Source organism: Vollenhovia emeryi, unplaced genomic scaffold (genome assembly GCF_000949405.1).
Source record: "Vollenhovia emeryi isolate VEMERY1.0 unplaced genomic scaffold, V.emery_V1.0 DF939262.1, whole genome shotgun sequence".
In the NCBI taxonomy this organism is placed as follows: Eukaryota; Metazoa; Arthropoda; class Insecta; order Hymenoptera; family Formicidae; genus Vollenhovia; species Vollenhovia emeryi.
The window spans coordinates 24,995-35,872 of NW_011967104.1; the positions used below are offsets into that span (position 1 = coordinate 24,995).

The 10,878-nt window shown below is 42.3% G+C and overlaps 1 protein-coding gene across 1 annotated transcript in view; it reads left to right on the plus strand.

Moving 5' to 3' along the window:
* The first annotated feature begins 7,214 nt into the window (after positions 1-7,214).
* The window catches only part of LOC105559621, a 29,130-nt gene continuing 25,466 nt past the window's right edge, over positions 7,215-10,878 (plus strand). Inside the window, exon 1 of the mRNA XM_012008052.1 lies at positions 7,215-8,022. The gene's annotated coding sequence lies outside the window, so the exon portion shown is untranslated. The remainder of the gene's footprint in view (positions 8,023-10,878) is intronic.

The window sequence follows — 10,878 nt, forward strand, 5'->3', positions numbered from 1 at the left end:
CATGGAGCAGGCGCTTGCATGTGTTATCTCATCTCGCTCGCTACGAAAAATCAATAACACTCTCGTGTTACCGACATTTCATGCATGCAGCATGGAACACAACCAAAATTGGGCACTGCATTATCCGCTTGAAAATATAGCACGGATCGCGGGGACTTTATCGGCAGTGCTTGAAAATGGGCGTACCTGAGTAGTTCCAAAAATGAAAATGGCGTAAGGCGCTGAAATCAGCCGAGCGAAAACGGTCAATCAAGTAAAACGCCGGCGTGGCCGCTCTCAGGTTTCTCTCTGCTGTAAGAATAGTTAAAAGTAAGTAAAAAAACTAAGTTTTGCGTTGTTTTGCCAAAAGTGAAACTACAATTGGATTAGGTATATAACATTTTATGTATAATTAGAGATTATCACGTTTTATATACGCTTATTTATGTATGGACAATTTTCTCTCGTTTCGTCAAATCTCACTTTTTTGTATAAAGAAATAACACGAAAATTATCCTTTTAATTATTTTTTAACTCTTCTTCTCATTATTCTTCTATTAGAAATTGTACACAGGAAAGAGAAGAATGTCTATGCATAGACATATTTCGTATATATAATTATCTGTAAGGTCTGCATCTAAAGCGCCCTAAACGAAATCTGAGTTTTATCTCTTTCGCACGACGATGCAACATCAAACTAAAGCTCTATTCTTCTCACGATGTGCTTCAACACTCTAAACGCTCGTTTTCGCTTCCAACTTTATTTCTATCGAGGTATATTTATTAGCAGCGCTCGGCAAAAGCATTCGACTCCCAAGGCAGTATGTCAGGTGGATTTCAGTAATCTTTACATCTAAATCACTGATTTCCACGTCGTGAATCTCTCAAATAATCCCTACATTAAAATAACTGGCTCTAGAACCAATCTCGTTACCAAATGCAAGAAATCTGCAACACTTTTAAATCAACACGTACGTACATTCGAATCTGCAATTTCATAAATAAGTCTTAATATATATTCAATTTAACAAGTTTTACTTAATTCGATGCGCGATTTAATTTTAATCTCAATTCCGATATCGGAGGCGTCGAGAAATACGCGATTTATGATTAATATACGAAAGATTGGGACATACAAGTTTCCAAAGTAATTTTCGTTTTTCATAGCTTTCAATGTTTTCGGTCATACTTTTATCCTTTTACGTATCATTCATTTAGAACGGTGGCATAGCTCGGAAAAAACTTTTCCCACAAATGAGTTCGAATATTTGAAATCGTCGAAATTTCGTAATACTTTTTAAAGATGCGATTTAGACGTGTAGCAATTGCACGGAGAATTTTCTCTTAAAATTTTCCCTAAAAATCACGCAATCGTGGGACAACGTGGCACTTTGAAAATCCTTATGAGAGTTTTTCGAAATTTTACTATACATTCTACTAATAAAATGTATAGTAAAATTCAGGGTTGGGAAAGTTACTTTGTAAAAGTATCTAGTTACAGTTACAAGTTATCAATTCTGAAAAGTAACGCGTTACAGTTACAGTTACTCAAAAATTAACGCATCGTTACTTTGCAGTGACTTTCTTGCAATGAAAAGAAAACTGTCAAATCTGCATTTGAATTGTAAAGCGTCGATAAAGGCGTTTATGCGCAAGTGCAAGACCTTTTTTTTGTAGGGAAATCCTTTATGGATACCCGGGCCCACCTCTGGGAAGGGAGTTTACTAATGGCCCGGGTTATGTGGGACTGCCCCTCTATCTAGCGAGGTGCGCGCCTGATTATGATCGGCGCGCTGGCTTACCCACTAAAACCCTACGGTGGTCTGCGCGGTGCTTTACTTTGGGGGGCGGCCGGGGATTGACAAAGTCATTACATCCGTACCGCCCTCCGCACCCGGCCCGCCGTTGGTCTGGCGGGCCTTCGCGCGTCCTCCCCCCGCTCTTCCTTCTTCTTCTCCTCCCCTTTAAGTCGCCTCTTACGACAGGCAGGGGCTACCCCGGGGCTATTCGATAGCGGCACCCGTACGCAAACGCAAATGCAAGACCTGATGCGCTCTATGGAGGTTTAAAAAATATACATATTCCGTAACTATTAATGTAACTATTAAATTAGTTACTGGTTATCGAAAAAATGTAACTGACAATGAGTTAAGTTACAGTTACATAGAGAGAAAATAATAAGTTAGAGTTACCAAAAAACAGTAACTGTAACTTCGTTACAAGTAACGAGTTACCTCGCAATCCTGATAAAATTTCAAAAGACTCTAACAAAATTCGTCGAAATGCTATGTGTTGTCCCACGATTGCGTGATTTTCGGGATAAATTTTAAGAAAAAACTTCTTTTCCCGTGTGTGATTGCAGGGGAACAAAGGTATCCAGGTGTGCAGCTCTCCAATCATATCGAATCCTTATCGTTTCCTTCGCGAACGACTCAAAAATGACAATTCGAGCGCTGTCGTAGGAAACGAGCGGCACGTATATCATACATTTTACGACTCGGACGACTGTATTAAACGGAAATTCAGGGCGACGAGCCCGCGCGGGTTCCGGCTGCTCGCGATCCTCGGGTCGCCGCGAGATCCGGGCGGAGGATCGGCGGGAAGGAGGCAGGAGTGAGGGGAATGTCGGTCACTGGGCCTCACCTCTCTCGGCGACGAGCATTCGGTGCCGCACGCTCGCGCCCGAGCCGGTTCGCGCTCGCGAGCCCACCTAGGAGGTGCACACGCTCGTCGCGCGGACGGTCTCCCTCTCTCCCTTCGTCGCGTTCCTCTTTCCCGCACTCTCTGCGCGGCACTCGTTCTCTGGCATTCCTATCTAGCGTTTCCACCGTATGAATGCAACGTGTCAGGCCGACACGCGCCACTCCGACACCGTTGAGGAATTCCTCCCCCTCGACGCGACGTTTCTCTCCTCCGTGCACCTTCCGCCGGGTCCTCCCGCGCCCGCGCGCGACGGAACAAGACCGCGAGTACAATGCCTCCGCGCTCGGCAATTCATGCGTCGATGTTCATTTTTAACGAGCTTTTTTCGATCAACCTAGATTCTACTTTAAATCCCTGAAAACGTCGCGGACTCCGCCGTCGTGTGAACTATTTAAAAGTCCGTCCTCGATTAATAACGATCGTTTTCAACGGATCTGTCCGTCCCGCGAATGGATTTAGCCATCCATTTATTCATATCAAGGCGTTAAATTACACGCGAACGCTCGAGTTTTAATTTTATACGTCCCTTAAATATAAGTGTCCCCTCGCTTCGAAAACGTATTTCGTCCGCGTATCGTACCCACACAGCAAAATGTATCTGAGACTTAAATCGGATATCATTTCACCGGTCATATTTGAGATATCTCGTAGATGATAGGTTCTGAATATTTTAAGGATATCACATTTCCGATATATCTTTTAAAAAATTACTGTTTATATTTTTAGCTTGTTTATTTGTTTCGTCTTTAAATAACTGTTTATTATTTAACCTTTCCTCTAAATAAGTTTTCTAAATTTATGTAGACAGAAAAGAAGCGATACAAGAAGAAAAAATGGATAAAAGATAAATGTGAGTTTACAATAATAGTATAAAAAAGTAAAGGCTGATTTATGGAGACCGCGTTCCTTAATAATTTATGCCGCAACTGATAATGAAAAAATATATGTTATTTATCACATTACCTATTCTGTAATATATAAAATCAGATTTTACTAAAATACAGATATCTAATATTTTTTTCACAGCTTTCTCTATGAGGAAGCAAAAATTAAAATCGATTAAAAATTGATATAAAATCAGATATCATATCCCAGATGAAATAATCATGACTTTTTAGAATCTGAAAGACATCCGATATCTCTTTTTAAAAAATATTGTTTATATTATTATTTTTATTATTTCTTTTGTCTTTAAATAACTGTTTATTATTTAACCTTTCCTGTAAATAAGTTTTCTAAACTTATGTAGACAGAAAAGAAGCGATACAAGAAAAAAAATGGAAAAAAGATAAATGTGAGTTTACATTAATAGTATAAAAAAGTAAAGGCTGATGGAGACCGCGTTCCTTAATAATTTATGCCGCAACTGATGATGAACAAATATATACTCGTATTATTAATCACATTACCTATTCTGTAATATGTACAATCCGATTTTACTAAAATACAGATATCTCATATATTTTTCACGAAAGCAAAGTTTCCTCTATGAGAAAGCAAAAATAAAAAATCGATTAAAAATGAATATAAAATCAAACATCATACCCCAGATGAAATAATCGTGACTTGTATCAGATATAATATTTAGATATTTCCCAGGTATCTTTGTGACATTTTTTGCTGTGTGGGTAGGTTCTCTTTTTCTCTTTCGCGCGCGAATGGAAACCTCGCGCGCGCGAGAAAACAAGTTTTTTCACGGATTTGCATTCGGCCTTAATTAAATAACGTGAATGCGCATTTATTATACAGCCGCGCGATCGTTATTTTTACGATTATTCCTGCGATTCAATCGCGCTTAATTATCGATACGTAGAAATCGCGATCGCGCGAAATGGGAGAACGTGTAAAAATCACGATCGTTTGTCCGTGACATTTCAACGCGTCCGAAGGGAAGGCACGGAGGGAAAGAAGCGCGTTCGCGTTCCATCGCGCGAGTTTCCACGCCGACGCGGCGCGATTCGCCCGAAAGTACCGCGAGTACCGTAAAGGTGAGTAAGCGGGTCGCGCGCGAGCGTCGAATTCCTCGCCTGCCGATGGAATCGCGTTAATTTTCAGCACGCCCGAATTACACCGACGATTCGGCGAGGAGAAAATAAAATAGGGAAAAGTCGGCGCCAACTGGCAGCCTTGCGGCAACGAGAAAGGATATTTCTCGTCCAGAATGAGCGTTTAAGCACAAAAATAAAAAATTGCGCAAAATCGAGATACGACCGTGCGAAAGAGATCAGTCGCGACTTCCGATTGGTTCAGAATGAGCGTTTAAGCACAAATTTCAAAAATTGCGCAAAATCAAGATGCGACCGTGCGAAAGAGATAAGTCGCGACTTCCGATTGGTCCAGAATGAGCGTTTAAGCACAAAATTCAGAAATTACATAAAATCGAGATTCGACCTTGTGAAAGATGAGTCGATTTGCATCTTTCTCGCAAAATTCATAACATCAATGGGCTGTCGATATTCGCCAATATCGATAGTTAAGACAGTGATTACCACATATTGACACGTGAAATTAATTTGAATTTAAGAAATATCTTCTCCTAAATCACGATGCCAAGACAGTAATGGAATATTAATTAAAAGGATTAATTCAAAGATTGTTATTGAATTACAGAAATGTCTTCTGCGACAATTTGCATACGAATTAATTTTTTAAATTTATTAAATAATAATTAAATTGTAAATCAAGAAGCGAAATGTTCGTAGAATCTCTGTCGTCTTTTTAAACGATCTTCATGTAGTTTTGTATTACAACAATATTTACGCAGAAGTCGGATTTGAGCCTGATCTACAATGTGCTTTTCGCGTCCAGAAACATGCTATGGTATTTTGTGGCCAACAAACACATTAAAAAATTTGTGCAAAGTGACGAACTGTACATTACGTATTGCACATTGCCGACAAACTTTTCACGCGTTTAGATTTGCTTATATAAAATACAATGTTCCTAGACGTAAAGAGCATTGTAGATTTTTCAGTCGCGGCTCGAGTGTCTGGAAATATCCCCGCTTTTTCGCGTTCCTGCTTTTTTTTCGTTTCTTTCGCGGCGACGAATCTCTCGGAGGAAATTTAAGCGAACATTGGGAACACACCGTCCTTCTCAACGCATAAGTGGAACCTCACCGAAGCGTATAGCGCCCGTGAATAATTCGTTCGCATCGATTAATCCGTCGCGTTCATTATTGATGCGACCGCGTCGCGGTCGTGACACCGCGAATTTTGGGGGTGAGGCTCGTACAATAGCAATCTAACTGACTAATAAGCGCCTCGTTACGCGAGATTCGCAACCGTTCGTCCAACCAAAGCGTGAATTCACTCCCGATAACAGATTCCCGAGTGAGACCTCAAATGGAGGGCGACAAAACGGATCTCTTTCGGCTCGACAGTTGCGTTTCCGAGAATTCCGGAGATCCGCTCTCGTTGCCGAGGCGGAAGTCAATCGCGCGAGGTCTAGCCACAGACTTCTATATACTGCTAGACTGCTGCCTTCGAGCTGAAAAGTGAGACAAGAGTTCCGCCACGTCTTGTATAGTAGCGTCACTGACAGACCGATGCACACATACTACTTTATTTACCTAACAGGTAACAGGTAAGGTAGCAATCTGGTAATTGAGGGAAAGTCCTCTATTATGAGATAGGATTCTAATATGAGACAGTAGAGTTTCAACGTCCGCATTCAATGACAAATCTTTTCTCGTAACGATTACACGAACCAACACTCAATTTCTCCACTAAATTCTCCACTACACACAGAAAAATATTATTGTACAGTCAAGAAAAGTAATTACTCAGTTTATTTTATTCCGTTTAAGTAATAGTTTGCTTCAACAAAGAATATTTTCTTAATAATAATTTTAAGATATACTTGTTACTAGTATTAGAAAAGCTTGCCATCTTATACTCGAAGAAAGAATTTATTCTTCTTTGAAGAAAATTATAAAACTTATTGAAGAATTCCGTATGCTTCTTTTAATAAAATCAGAAGAAACAAAATTGTTTTGCTTCAAATAATTCTATGTATCCTTGTTTCAAGTACTAGACTTACTAAGAACCAGAATATGTTTTGAGTAAATATAACACTTGCGACGACATTATGATAGATTTGCGGATATATAAACTTATCAAATACCTGGAACAAATAACATTTACTTGCAGGTAGTATATATTTTTCTGTGTGTAGACAGACTTCACTCCGAGGACAAAAAATTCATGGTGGAATTAACAGGTGATGGCGAAACGTGAGGCAAGAGTTCCGCCATGTCTTGTTAAGTAAATAAAGTAGTGTGCATCGGTCCGTGCGTGACGCTACTATACAAGACATGGCGGAACTCTTGCCTCACTTTTCAAGGTCTCAAAGGTAGCAGTCTAATAGTAGAGAAAAGTCCTCTATTATGGGATAGAATTCTAATATGAGATAGTATAAGGTTTTCAACGCTTACACGATCTAACAATCAATTCTCCACTAAACAGATTTCATTCTAAGGGCAAAAAATTCATGGTGGAATCAACAGATGATGTTGAAAAGTGAGGCAAGAGTTCCGCCATGTCTTGTTAAGTAAATAAAGTAGTGCACATCGGTCTGTGAGTGACGCTACTATACAAGACATGGCGGAACTCTTGCCTCACTTTTCAGCTCAAAGGTAGCAGTCTAATAGTAGAGGCAAGTCCTCTATTATGAGATAGAATTCTAATATAAGATAGTAGGTTTTCAACGTCCAAATTCAACGATTACACGATCCAACAATCAATTCTCCACTAAACAGGCTTCACTCCGAGGGCGAGAAATTCCTGGTGGAATCGTCGGTCAATGTCTACATATTAATTTAGCAGAAACCCCGCCATTAGGAGCCTATAACAGGAGACTTTCCTCCATCTGTGGGTCTGGGACGCGAGCGGCCTCCCTCGCGCGCGCGGGATTTACCACGTAAATCCCCTCGCCGAGATCCTCCTTTCGGAGCGCGATCGATCTCGATCGCTCCGACGTGGTCGCGCGACGACGGACGCGCGCCGCTGGTGAACGTGTCGTACGCCGGTCGTCAGGAGGGCCGTAGAATTCTAGAAGGGGGTCATCATACGAGGCCGCCGAGCGGCGGCCCGGCACGGGACGGGAACCAGTACACGGGTGTCGTTCTGCGCGGACTGAACGGAAGGAGCGAGAGGCGCGCGTCGGAGGAACCACGTACGGGAGAGTGCCGTCGTTGTAAATAAACGGAACGCATCGTCGCGCCGGCGGTGCTACCACACGGCTGTCCGCGCACGGGGTGCCAGAGGGTTTCGTAGCGCCGAGAGGATTTACCGCCGGGAGTCCGCCGGTGTCGTCCTCGGGAACGAATACGATCGCGAGGTGAGTTCCGGCTTGCGGTGACGCGTTTCCCGCGAGTGCCCCGGAGGATCTTCTCGATTTTGAATCGCGGCGCGCTCTCGCCAGACACGAGTCTTTCAACGACGTTTTCTCTCCACTTGGTCACTCATCGCCGTCTAGGTCGATGCGTTTATGTCCACGCTGTCATTTATTTTTCATGTGAATTGACAAAAAGCGCGAGCGATAATTGCGTTCCCTTCTGCAAGAGCTGCTGTAAAATTAACAGTATTGCAGGGTTAATCGAAACGCTCGGGGGTTTGTGCGAAGTAACAAGATTAATTGATTGATTGTTTACCGATGATTTTATCGAACTGCACGTCTATTTTTAGGAAATTTCGTACTGTTGCGCCGAGCTAATCGATGGTCGGATACGTTTTGTACCAACTCGTGGCAGACGAGTCGATTTTCCGAGAAGAAAAAAGATCACAAAGCGCCGCGTTACTTTCTAGCAGAGATTTATTCCCAACACGCGAAAAATCCTTCTTTCTCATCGCGAGACGCTCGCTGATTTATTTATGAGCGCGGAGAAATTCTTTTCCCTCCCAGAGAGGCGCTTTCCAGGCCGCGATTAGAATGAGGCTTAAATGGATCCATATTCCCCGAGAGGAAAGATAGTAAAACGCCAAAGGAACTTTGTGTCCCTTTATTTAGACGTCTCGCGTTAAATCGCGACTCTCCCGGAGCCGAGTGCACGGCTCGCCGCGAGGCTTTGCCTTCGCAAAAGTTTGCGCTACGAGCCGCTCATATTTCACGGAACACGCGGGAACGCGAAGACTCGCGAGAGCTACTTGTCGTCCGAACGAACTGCTACTGTTTGCCGACGCTTACTTAAAGACGGCGGGATCGAGCGTGCATTAAATCGCCTTCGTGTACGCTCCTAACTCTTCCAGCGCTTAAATAGAAAGTGACGGTACCGAAACTTTTTACAGCCGCCATCAGTTACCGGTACATCGTAATCGAGCGTCATTTCCCGCATTTTTGCGGTAAAACTCTCCGCGCGGAGTGTAGACGTGTATTATATCGCGCCACCTGAAAGGTCCAGTTACTTACAGCCTCCCGAAGTGAATTCCTCCGTTCGCAATTCCCTCCAATTTTCCACGTAACGACGTAACGCGGCACGGATTATATTTCTAAAATTTCCAAAAGCCCCGGTGAGAAACGATCGTCGAAACGACGTCGAATCGACATCGACACCGTCAAATTGACGTCGATTCGACATCGATCGACGAATCATTTCTCACCGGGTATTCTCTTTCATATATGCAACTCGATTGTCCTTTCGGCCGATTCATAAAAGTTGAAAAATATTCAGGCACGCTCCTACACCGCCCGACCTCTGAAAAACAGAATATGTATGCGCACATTGTGTCTTTTACATTTTTATTATATTTTATTATCATACTTTTAAACTTGTACGAATTGCACGAGGCGCAGCCGAATTGCATACATTAAAGGAAAATAAGTGAATGCAATTTTGCATATGTATACTTTTTTGTTATTTCACGTGCCGCAATTTGTCTGTACTTGCCGGACGTCATAAATTTTTTGGTAAATTGTTGCGCGAATCGGTACTGCGCCCGGGTTAATTAATTCCCAGCCGTAACCCGTTCGCGCGTGTATACTTTCTAAAGCAGCGGAGGAATGCGATACCCGTGTAAACGCACGTTTTCCCGAAACCGCGCCCTGCCCTCGCGTGCGCGTGCATTTGCGCCAGGATGCACCGCTAAGAATCTTCAAATAGCACCGTCGCATAGCGGAATCGCGACGGAGTCGCCGTTTGTTACCGCGTTGTATAACGTTTTCTATTTCCGCGATATCCTCGCGCGACGCGGACGTGAAAGCAGTTTCTTTTTTTTCTCCTCGTCTTCCTCACGCGCGTGCCCGTTCCAACGTCGTCCCGAGGAACTTTCGACCGAGTTGAACACGGCGATCGAACTTGCGAGCATTAATACGTTGCAGCTAAATTAAATTCAGCAATGTAGAAAAATTAATAAACGACACGGCTCGCGGACTCAAATTAGAGAAATTTAGCGCGAAAAATGTCACCTCAGCCAACATTTTAACCTGGACCTCCCAACACTCTAGGCGGACGACCAATTCGATCGCTGCCCAGTGAGAAATGATTCGTCGATCGATGTCGAATCGACACCGTCAAGTTGGCGTCGAGTCGACATCGTTTCGACATCGATCGGCAAATCATTTCTCACTGGGTGAGGCATGTGGTAATATTTTTCGCAAATAAGTCTTTATTCTTGTTATTTATACACCTTGACCGAATAATGGTGTACAGGTTGGAGGGACTCCCACAGAAAAACTTTCTATGCTATTACACTTGAATGTATCAGAAACTAGGATCGATATAGCGCCAATCATATTTATTATAGAGAAGAAACATTTTAATCTCACATGCAAAATTGTAAAATGTAGAATAAAATGATAGTATGTGTCGTCTTTTGTCGAATATCGCGGTGCCCATCTCGTGCGTTGTAAGATGGAGGGAAAATTTATTCTAAACGCAAGAATATATAAACTTACGTTTATACAAGTTACTCTTGCCTCAATATAGTAAGTCGATCTTTTTTTTAATTCGATAGAGGAGAATAAGATTCATATTTATTACAGAGAAAGGAATATTTTAATCTTAAATGAAAAGTTTTTAAGGGGATGCTGGAGTGATTCTGCACTTTCGCACCTTTTGCACTTAAAACTGTCTGTTTCGTGGAAAGATTTGTGTAATACACAAATTAAATGGCACTTGTACAGATGATCGAAAGCAGCTTGCTATTCCGGCTAAATTAAAGAACAATATGACATCACTGAAACTAAGTTTGTAAGTCT